Genomic DNA, 10,335 nt, shown 5'->3' with positions numbered 1-10,335 from the left:
GCGCGCGCGCGCTCGCGCGCACACACACACACACACACACACACACACGCGCGCGCGCGCAGAGGGCTCGGGGACACTCGCGGCCCGGGCCTCCTCGACTCCGACGCGGACACGCCACGCACACCGACGCGCGCAGACCCACACACTCGTCACGACACACACAGCCTGCGGTGCCATCCAGACACACGGGGACCCGCGCTGGCAGCCGATGCGGCGTCTCGGACGCACAGCCCCTGCGGGCTGCCACGAACACAGACTCACACAGCCTGCGGGTGTCACCCAGCCAGACGCTCGGGGACTCACATATTCACAGCCTGCGGGTGTCACCCAGACAGCCACAGCCGCCACGCTGTCCCGTACACAGACTCACAGCCTGTAGGGTGTCACCTGGACGCTCGCCCAGGTTGACAACCCTAGGAAGACACTCCGGGCCTCGGACTGACCTGCACCCCCACCCCCAGGACCCCTCCCCCCCCCCCCCCCCCCGGCGATTGCGCCAGCCACCCAGACCAGCGAGTGCAGGTGTCCCGGATACACGCAGTCACAACAGGCACGCAGAGCGGGGGGAGACGGGACAGATGGGGACGCAGACAGAGACTCGGACACCGAGGACGACAGACCTGGGGGGCGGGGGTCCCCTGCGGGACCCGCAGGGGCTCCAGCGGGGCGGGGGGCGGGGAGCGCGCGCGGCGGCTGCACAGGTGGGGGTGAGCGGGCGCCCCCTCCCCGGGTCAGGATTAATGGTGGTGCCTCTGCAGCGGGGGGGGGGGCGGGGGGGCGGGGGGGGGGAGGGCGGGGCCGAGGAGGGTCAGCCCCCCGCCCCTGCCGAGCGGGCAGCGGAGAGCTGGGACGCGGTGCCGCAGCGCCCCCCCACCCCTCAGCGCTCTCCCGCAGTCCTCCTCCCCCGGCCGCCGCAGAACAGGCGCCGCCCCCTTCCCCCCCTCCCCGGCTCTGCGTCTGGCGCAGCTGGGGGACGACGGGAGGGGTCTCGCCCGAGCCTGGTGGGTGGAGAAGATTCTGTTATCATCCTTCGGCCCGGGTTTCCCTGTGCCTGCGACCCCAGTTCCCCCGCACTGGGGGCTCCGGGGTTCAGGGACCCCTTTGGGGAAGTGGTTCCCAGCTCCCCCAGGGAGGACGCCAGGGTTGAGGGTGGGGGCAGGCGGCATCTCACGACCAGAATCGGGCCCTGGGCCGCCCTTCTGGAGCCATGGCTGACTCTGGGGGCTTCTGGAAGTTGACTCTGCGGTTCTGTGCGCGCCGCTGGGCATCCCAGAGGCTGGGAAATCTCGAGCAAACGAGATGTGACACTACCCTGCCTACATAGTAGGTGCTCAGTAAGCCTCGGCCCGCACTTAGCGGATCTCCACCGGGCTGGGAGCACCCACTCTGAGGCCTGAGGTCTCATCCCATCTGCACACTCTCGTAGGTTTTCAGAAGGGAAAACTGAGGCCCAGAGAGGGCACCTCATTTCCCCCTGGTCAACCAGCATGTCGGGAGCCCGAGGACCCTAATCCTGGCGCCTTCTCCAGGGCGCTCCGCTGGGGGGAGGGGAACGCTGTGCAGGTGGCCTTGCCTCTCACAAACCTGAAGCCGGAGGAAGGGGGGTGTCTATTCTGGTTTTGGTAAGGGAAGGGTTAAGGGGATAGCGACCCCTTCCCCCACCCACCTTGTCTCTCTCCCCCTCTCCATCCTCCTTCCTCATCTCTAATCTGCCTCTGTTAATCCCCAGCTCGAGTCTTCTGTCCCTCCCTCCCTCTTAGGTACCTGAGAGGAAGGGGGGGGGATGGGTTGATAGCAGCCGGATCCCAGGGGTTGGGGCCCAGGGGACAACCGGGGGCGGCACCGACGGAGCCCCCACCCATCATGTCCCCCAGGAGGCCACCCCTGGGCTGTGGGAACAGTGCTGCATGTGAGCCTGCTCAGTTACCTTCGTAGCAGCCCTATAACTCCATCTCCGTTTTATCAGGAAACCGAGGCTCAGAGAGGTTTAGATAGGTCCCTGAGGTCACCCAGCTAGCCCAGAGGATGCTTTCCTGACTGAATCGCATCATTTCAGCTTCTTCTGAATAGGCCGAGAATGTCTCAGACCATCACCTCCTGCTTCCTGTATAACCGTAGGACACAGCTGAGCTGAGTTTCTGCCACTGTGGAGCAAAGCCCCCCCTTCCTCCAGCTGTTTGGCCTGAAGTTCTCTCACTCTGTTTCATTCCTGGGAGACGGAAGGGATTCGTCAACGCATGAAAAGTGCCCAGCCTTACGCAGACCAAAGAGAGGATAGCAAACAGGAAGAAAACACCTTATGCTTTGGCACTCATCAAAGAAAGTAGGTAAAGATGTTTAAACTGATAAAAGCTAGTGCTGGTGAGGATGTGGTGAAACAAGCATTTTCATAAACTGCTTGGAGGCGAATGTGGGTATGAATTGGGAGAGCCGTTTGGCGTGCGCGGCAGAGGCCCAAGACAAGGTTCGATCTTATGGTCTAACTTCTGGGAGTCTATCTCGAACTTCTACGACGTATCCGTGCCCCTGAAGATGCCATTGCCGTATGCTTGTGAAAATGGCCATACGGCGTTTCTCAGCCCTTTTTTCATTATATGCACCCTGGAGCTGTTTTAGACTGTTTATTTTCTAATCATCTCTCATCAACTTTTTTTTAAGGTTCATTTATTTTTGAGAGAGGGAGAGCGAGAGAGACTGGGGGGGGGGAGGGAGAGAGTACAAGTGGGGTGGGAGGGGCAGAGAGAGAGAGAGAGAGAGAGAGAGAATCTGAAGTGGCGTCCAGGCTCTGAGTCGTCAGCCCAGAGCCCAACGTGGGGCTCCAACCCAAAAACTGTGAGATCATGACCTGAGCCAAAGTCGGATGCTTCACCGACGGAGCCCCCCGGGTGCCCCCATCTCTCATCCACTTTTAATTCCACAGGTATACTGCATGTTTGTTTTCTACTTTATGTAGATCTGTGTTTTGTACGTTAGAAGAGTAAGATTTTATTCACTGCCCCCCGTCCCCGTCCCCTCAGGATCAGTTTTGCTCCTGTGGAGAACGCATGCTACACGTAATGGTACAGCCTCCTGATGAAACGAGACAGTCTTTAAAAAGAATGACGTTCCATGGGGCGCCTGGGTGGCTCCGTCGGTTCAGCGTCCAGCTCTTGGTTTCAGCTCAGGTCATGATCTCATGGTCGTGAGTTGGAGCCCTGTGTCGGGGTCTGAGCTGATGGTGCAGACCCTGCTTGGGATTCTCTGTCTCTCTCTCTCTCTCTCTCTCTCTCTCAAAACAAACAACCTTTATTATTTTTTTTAATTTTTTTTTCAACGTTTATTTATTTTTGGGGGGACAGAGAGAGACAGAGCATGAACGAGGGGCGAGGGGCAGAGAGAGAGGGAGACACAGAATCGGAAACAGGCTCCAGGCTCAGAGCCATCAGCCCAGAGCCCGACGCGGGGCTCGAACTCGGGGACCGCGAGATCGCGACCTGGCTGAAGTCGGACGCGTAACCGACTGCGCCACCCAGGCGCCCCAAAACAAACAACCTTTAAAGTGCCCAACAATACCAAACGCCCAAGAGCCTGTGAGTACACGGACCTCTTCCACTCTGCAACCACTTTGGAAAACGGACGGACATGTGGCCTTTCCTCTCCCAGGTGCGTATCCACAAGAAGCCCTTGCTCGCTGCCTCCGGGAGCAGTCCTCACTGCCCTGCGATAGAAGGCAAAAACCCAGAAGCAAGCCAAGTGCCCATCGCTGGGAGAAGGGAGAGGTGCACTGTGGGAAATTCACCTACAGGCGCATATTAATCAGCAGCCCAGCCGTGTTCCCACCCCAGGCGAACAGCATGGAGGGACCGAACAACGTGACATTGGGTGCGGCAAGAAGTCCCCCAGTGTTACACGTAGCGTGATAGTCTCTCTCTTTTTAAATGTTTATCTTTTTTTTTTTTTAATTTTTTTCAACGTTTTTTTTTATTTTTGGGACAGAGAGAGACAGAGCATGAACGGGGGAGGGGCAGAGAGAGAGGGAGACACAGAATCGGAAACAGGCTCCAGGCTCCGAGCCATCAGCCCAGAGCCCGACGCGGGGCTCGAACTCACGGACCGCAAGATCGTGACCTGGCTGAAGTCGGACGCTTAACTGACTGCGCCACCCAGGCGCCCCCTAAATGTTTATCTTTTTAAAAATGTTTATTTCTTTATTTTGAGAGAGAGAGAGAGCGCGCGCGCCCATGAGCGGGGGAAGGGCAGAGAGAGAGAATCCCAAGCAGGCCCCACACGACTAGTGTAGAGCCCGACACAGGGCTTGATCCCATGAACCGCGGGATCATAATCTGAGCCGAAACCGAGAGTCGGACGCTCAACCGACCGAGCCCCAGCATGACAGTCACTTTATGAAGTTACGATACTTGAAATGGAGATGATATTTTGGGGGTCACAACCATTTGAGACACAGTTATCTTTAAGCGGGGGAAGGGATCAATTCCAGATTGCGGGGTGGGGTTACTTCAGGGAGAGGAGCCAGAGAGCAGGATGGGGTTTTTGCTAAAATTCTGTTTATCCAGGTGGTGTTCACTTGGCGGGTGTTTATTCCATGAGCCGACTGTAAAATTTACTGATAAATGGAGCAATGGCGACGGTAAGTCATGGGGCGGACTGGGATTGAACTCATTCTAGCATCTGGAGCCCAAGCGAACGGCGGAAGCACCAGCTCAGAGCCATAGTGCCAGGCGGAGCTGTGGCCCCACGCAGGGGGTGTGGGGATTCACTGCTCCGTCCCGGGCACGGAGAACAGCTCCCGCTACATAGTAGGTGGTCAAGAAATATTTGTTGCATGAATGAAAGTTTCAGAGGGATCAAAGGCCTTGTAAAGTCCCCTCTTATTTACTTATTTTGAGAGAGAGAGAGAGAGAGGGCAGGGGAGGGGCAGAGAAAGAGGGGGGGGAGAGAGAATCCCAAGCAGCTGAGCCCAAATCAAGTCAGACGCTTCACCCACTGAGCCACCCAGGAGCCCCATAAAATCCGCTTTGAAAAGCAAATCATTTCGGGGCGCCTGGGTGGCTCAGTCGGCGAAACGTCCCACGTTGGCTCGGGCCATGATCTCACAGTTCCTGAGTTCGAGCCCTGCACTGGGCTCTGTGCTGATGGCTCAGAGCCCGCTTCAGATCTTCTGTCCCCGCTCTCTGCCCCTCCTCCTCCTCCTGTGTCTCTTTCAAAAATAAACATTAAAAAAATAAATAAATAAACATTAAGAAAAGAGAAGAAAAAAACTACTTAAAAAACCCCCAAATTGGGGCGCCTGGGTGGCGCAGTCGGTGAAGCGTCCGACTTCAGCCAGGTCACGATCTCGCGGTCCGTGAGTTTGAGCCCCGCGTCGGGCTCTGGGCTGATGGCTCAGAGCCTGGAGCCTGTTTCTGATTCTGTGTCTCCCTCTCTCCCTGCCCCTCCCCCGTTCATGCTCTGTCTCTCTCTGTCCCCCCAAAAATAAATAAACGTTGAAAAAAAAAACCCAAATCATATATGTGTATGTAATATATTGGTATGTATTACATAAACATGTAAAATGTATGACATAAAATGTAGATGAATTTATGCATCCTATATTATGATTTAGTATACGATGCATGTTTGTGTATTTGTATGTGTATATCTGAAATATGTTTTTTAAGTAACTAAACACGTAAATGCACATATTTAGTAGAATCACACACACAGGCACACACACGCACACACACCCCAGGGTTGCTCAATCACAGCGCTGACGTGAACTGAGGTCCAAGATGCTTTGTGACGGAAGGGAAGCAGAAAGCAAATCCGAACCGCTGAATCATTGAAGACATACTTCCAGCATTTGTGCAAGAACACGGCCAGAGCCACACGGGGCCAAGCTGCAGGCACTGACCCGGTGACGTGGGGGGCATGTCTAGCCCCATTCTGCAGCTAATTACCCCAAGTTCCTTTCGGCTCAACTCTGCCCCAGTAGCCCCAAAGCAGCCCCGGACGAGCAGTAAACCCATGGGCACGGCCGTGTGTCTGGCTTCTCCATGTTAGCAGAAGTCTTTTTAATGTTTATTTATTTTCGAGAGAGAGAGAGAGAGAGAGAGAGAGAGAGGGAGAGAACGAGCAGGGGAGGGGCAGAGAGAGAGAGAGGGACGGAGCATCGGAAGCAGGCTCCGCCCTACTGCAGGGAGCCCGATGTGGGGCTCGAACTCTCGCCCCGAGATCATGACCTGAGCCAAAGGGACGCTCAACCAACTGAGCCATCCGGGCACCCCGCTCAGCATAGTTATTTTGGGGTTCGGCCATTCGGTCACCTATGCCTTTTTATCGCTGGCTAGGGTCCCGCCGTCTGGATAGGTCACCCTGGTTTATCTGTCTCTCCTCTCGCCTGGGTGAAGACCCAGGAGAAGAAAGGCTGCATCCCGTGGGGGCCGGTGTGTGTCTTTTCAAGAACGTGCCGAACTGTTTTCCAAAGTGGTGGAACCATTTGACACGCCCACCGGCAGGGATCTGGTGGGGGGGGGGGTAGGCAGTGGGCACATGAGGGGTAAAGGGCAGGGGAGCTAGATAAGCAGAACCCTGCTGGCCACGCCCCCCAGGCCCAGGAGAGAGAAACAGCTCGGGGATCCGGGGCGCAGCCGCTGCATCTGGGTTCTGAGCCGGGATCCTTGCTCCCCTATCTGGCAGGGATGGCCAATTCTCCCAGCAAAAGTCAGACTCCCGGGCCTGCCCTCGGGAGGCCGAAGTTAGGTTTGGAGCATCAAACCCCACGCTGGCCCTGAGCGATCTCCGTGTGCATCCACGGGCAGCAACTTGCCGGGGAGCAGCGAGAATCTTTCCATCCAGTCTCCCTTTGACACAAGGATTTGCCTTCTGGGTCTCTACCTCAAGGAATAAGGAAGCAGGCAAGCCACAGACAGGAGCCACCCAGCCTGGGTTCATATTGTGGCAGCGTGACACTGGGCCAGTCGCCTCAACCATCCGAGCCTCAGTTTACCCGTCTGTAAAACGGGATCGGAGTAGCTGTAGCGAGGATCGAGCAGGTTCACGCTTGCCAAGTGCCTAGAACAGGACCCAGCGGGCAGCAAATCATGCAGAAGGGTCTGTTATGTGAAAACAGGGGCACCTGGGGGGCCCAGTCGGTTGGGCGTCCGACTTCGGCTCAGGTCATGATCTCGACAAGCTCCCTTTGTGTCCCGCACTGTTCAAAGTTACTCAGGGGTCAAAAACTTCTGTAAAGAGGCAGAGAGTAAATATTTGCAGCGTTGCCAACCAGATGGTCCCTGATGCACCTACTCAGCTCTGCCCTTGTCACTGGAAAGCCAAAAGCCACCAGGGACAGCATGTGAACAGACGGGCTGTGTACCAATAAAACTTTATTTATGGACACCGACGTGTAAATGTCACATAACTTTCACCTGTCACGAAATCTTATTCTTTGGATTTCTTCCAACCATTAGAAAATGTAAGACCAGCGGTGCCTCGGTGGCTCAGTGGGTTCAGCCTCCGACTCTTGGTTTCGGCTCAGGTCGTGAGTGATCTCTCGGCCATGAGATCGAGCTCCCCGAGTGGGGAGCCTGCTGCACACGCACAAATCTGGCCCCTGGAATGTAGTTTGCTGATCCCCACGTTAACTCGTCGCTACTGTTCCATGTGAAAGACACTGTCATCATTCTATTTCTTTTTGAGAAAGAGCGAGCACTTGAGTGGGGCAGGGGCAGAGGAAGAGGAGAGAGCGAATCCCTAGCAGGCCCCACGCCCACCATGGAGCCCACCACAGGGCTCAGTCCCACAACCGACCGTGACACCGCGTGGGACGCCCAACTAACTGAGCCACCCAGGCTCCCCTGTCATCATTCTGATTGTGTCGATGGGGAAACTGAGACACAGAGAGGTTGAGAGAGTTGCCCAAGGTCACACAGCCAATAGGTGGTAAGTCTGGGGTTTAAAGCTGGACAGTCTGGCTCACGGGGGCCATCAGCCTAACCCCCGGACAGTCTTACCTTGTGGCTCTTGGCTGTGAAATAGGCCAGGAAAAAACAAGGGTGGGGGCAGAGGGGGGACAGACCATGAAGAAAGAGATCACAATCGCAACAATGGTTTTAGATGATTTTTCTTTTTGTTGCTATGCTTTTCTCCCCCAGTGTTGCAGGGGGTCAGGGTGTCCAGACTTTGCAACAGAAGCCACTGTCCCCACCTTAGCAGAACTAGTTCAGCCTTCAGATGTTCCCTCTGCAACATCTGAGAACCACCCTTTGAATCCTCGGGAGCCCTGGAGGTTAAACAGTAACACTGTATCATTATGCCCATTTTATAGATGAGGAAATTGAGGCCCGCAGGTGGCCCTGAAGCCCTAATAAGGGCTTCCATTGTGTAGGCAGCGGTTTCCGGCTATTATCCCATTTGGTGCAAAACCAGGCCTGGGGGCAGGCAGCGGAACCCTCATTAGCCTGCCCTTGCAAGAGGCAGTACTCAGGCTGCGAGAAGGAAGTGACTTGCCCAGGGTCACACGGCGGCGGGTAAGCTGCTGTGACCAGGTCTGCTGGGGTCACGTTCCCTCGGGCAGGCTCCGGGACCCGGCAGGCGAGGATGTCCCTGCACGCTCTGTGCCCAGGGACCCAACAACCAGCCTAGGTGTGCCCAGGGCCCCCTTTATCACTGCTCTTGCCTCTCTGGGGTCTGTCTCCAGGGGCGAGGGCCAGACTTCGGGCCTCTTTGTATTCCTGGCCTTGTCAGAGCCCTCCCCGAGGCTCCAGATCCTGAGAACCAAAATGAGGGCGAGGCACTTAATGGGGGGCCGTAACATTGCAGGGAGGGGGGCACCCAAAACCCAGTCCTCAAGATAACTAATCTCATCACACAGTCTTGTTGAGACTCAAACAATCCACAACCAACAGAACCAACGTGTTTGTTTCTTTAATTCGTCTTAATGTTTATCTTTTGAGAGAGAGAGAGAGAGAGAGAGAGAGCGCGCGCGCACGAGCGAGCAGGGGAGGGGCAGAGAGAGAGGGAGACACAGAAGCCGAGGCGGGGTCCAGGCTCTGAGCTGTCAGCACAGAGCCCGACGCGGGGCTCGAGCCCACGAACCACCAGACCATGACCTGAGCCGAAGGCGAAGTCGACACTTAACCGACTGAGCCACCCAGGCGCCCTGAGAATCCTTGTGTTTCCATAAGGACAAGGTCAGTGTTACTCCTGATCTGTGTGTTTTGGCCTCAGGTGTGCACCTGGCACCCCTTCCTGGAGGTCCAGGAAGACCAGATCCAAGGTGGCCTGGGGAGACAGAATCTGCCGTGGAGGGAAAGGGCGTCCCAGGGGGAGGGAACAGCCCAAGCAAAGGTGTGGAGGCAGCATGTTGAGTAACCAGTGGGGGAGGGGCCGTAGCCGCGGGGGGAGGTGGCCGTGTCTGCTGTCCTTTGAGCAGGCTGCCCCCTTTTCTGGAAAATGCAGGGATGCGGTGGATGAAGAGAGGCTCCCAACTCCCTTCCCGCCACCCCCACTCCCAGCCGCCAGGCGTGAGGCCGGGAGTGTGATTTTCAGGGTGAGCCCAGCCTAGGCTTCCTTCCAATCCCTCCTTCCTGCGAACAGCTCTCTCCTCCTTTTGATTCTGTTGGAAAAAAAAAAAAAAAAAACCCTCTCCCTTCCCCCCCCGCCCCCCCCAACCGCTGCCGGGAGGAATCTGACCTGGCAGAGGGCCCGGGTCTCCGCCCTCCCCCATGCTGTCCTCTGCCAAGTGCAACGTGGGCAAACCAGGGGACCCTCTGCGGACGGTGCCCCCCACCCTGGGCACAGAGGCATGGAGGGACTCCCTGCCTCGGTTTCCCCCTAGGAGGGCAGCAAGGCTGCTCCAGAGACCTCTGGTCCCCTCCAGGGCTCAGCTCCACACCCCACCCCTCCTCGACCTAAGACCATCTGTTCATCATTGAGAACCTCAGCGCTGGCTGGGGTTTCGTTGGCAGAGAGATTCTGGAGCTCAGGGGCAGGAAGCCTGGGCCCGAAGCGGAGGGGGAGGAGAGGGCTGGCCCAGGCCTCGGCCACCTAACCCCCTTGGTCCGAGCTGGGCCTCTGGGCTGGGTAGGGTTTCGAGGCCCCTACACTTGCCTCCACACGCCCACGTGGACCCGTCTCCTCTGCTCCCCGGGGGCGGGATGGATGGCTTCGGGCACTGGCCAGAACCGAGGTCCAACAGCCGGCCGCTTGGCAAGGCCTCGCCAGGCCACAGAACCTTCCCACAAACACAACCCCGGGCTGCCTCCCTTACTCCCCACCTCTAATTCAAACAGAAATCACATGGACGGCCCCACTCCCCCGCCCCGCCCCGCCTGGTTCTCCTTGCCAGGCCTGCTC

At 57.1% G+C, this 10,335-nt stretch overlaps 1 long non-coding RNA gene across 2 annotated transcripts; it reads left to right on the top strand.

Annotated features, from left to right (window-relative positions):
* The first annotated feature begins 1,428 nt into the window (after nt 1-1,428).
* Nucleotides 1,429-7,377, top strand: LOC121021346 (uncharacterized). Of its 2 annotated transcripts, none has more exons than XR_005786516.1 (3): nt 1,429-2,323; nt 4,554-4,627; nt 6,880-7,377. It is a non-coding gene; the product is annotated as an uncharacterized LOC121021346 (long non-coding RNA). The 2 variants fall into 2 exon arrangements; XR_005786517.1 differs by lacking the exon at nt 1,429-2,323 and adding an exon at nt 3,622-3,642.
* The last annotated feature ends 2,958 nt before the right edge of the window (nt 7,378-10,335 follow it).

This window comes from Herpailurus yagouaroundi, unplaced genomic scaffold (genome assembly GCF_014898765.1).
Source record: "Herpailurus yagouaroundi ecotype Mexico unplaced genomic scaffold, PumYag 295, whole genome shotgun sequence".
In the NCBI taxonomy this organism is placed as follows: Eukaryota; Metazoa; Chordata; class Mammalia; order Carnivora; family Felidae; genus Herpailurus; species Herpailurus yagouaroundi.
Note: the sequence above shows the minus strand (reverse complement) of the source record. Positions and strands in the feature narration are given on the sequence as shown.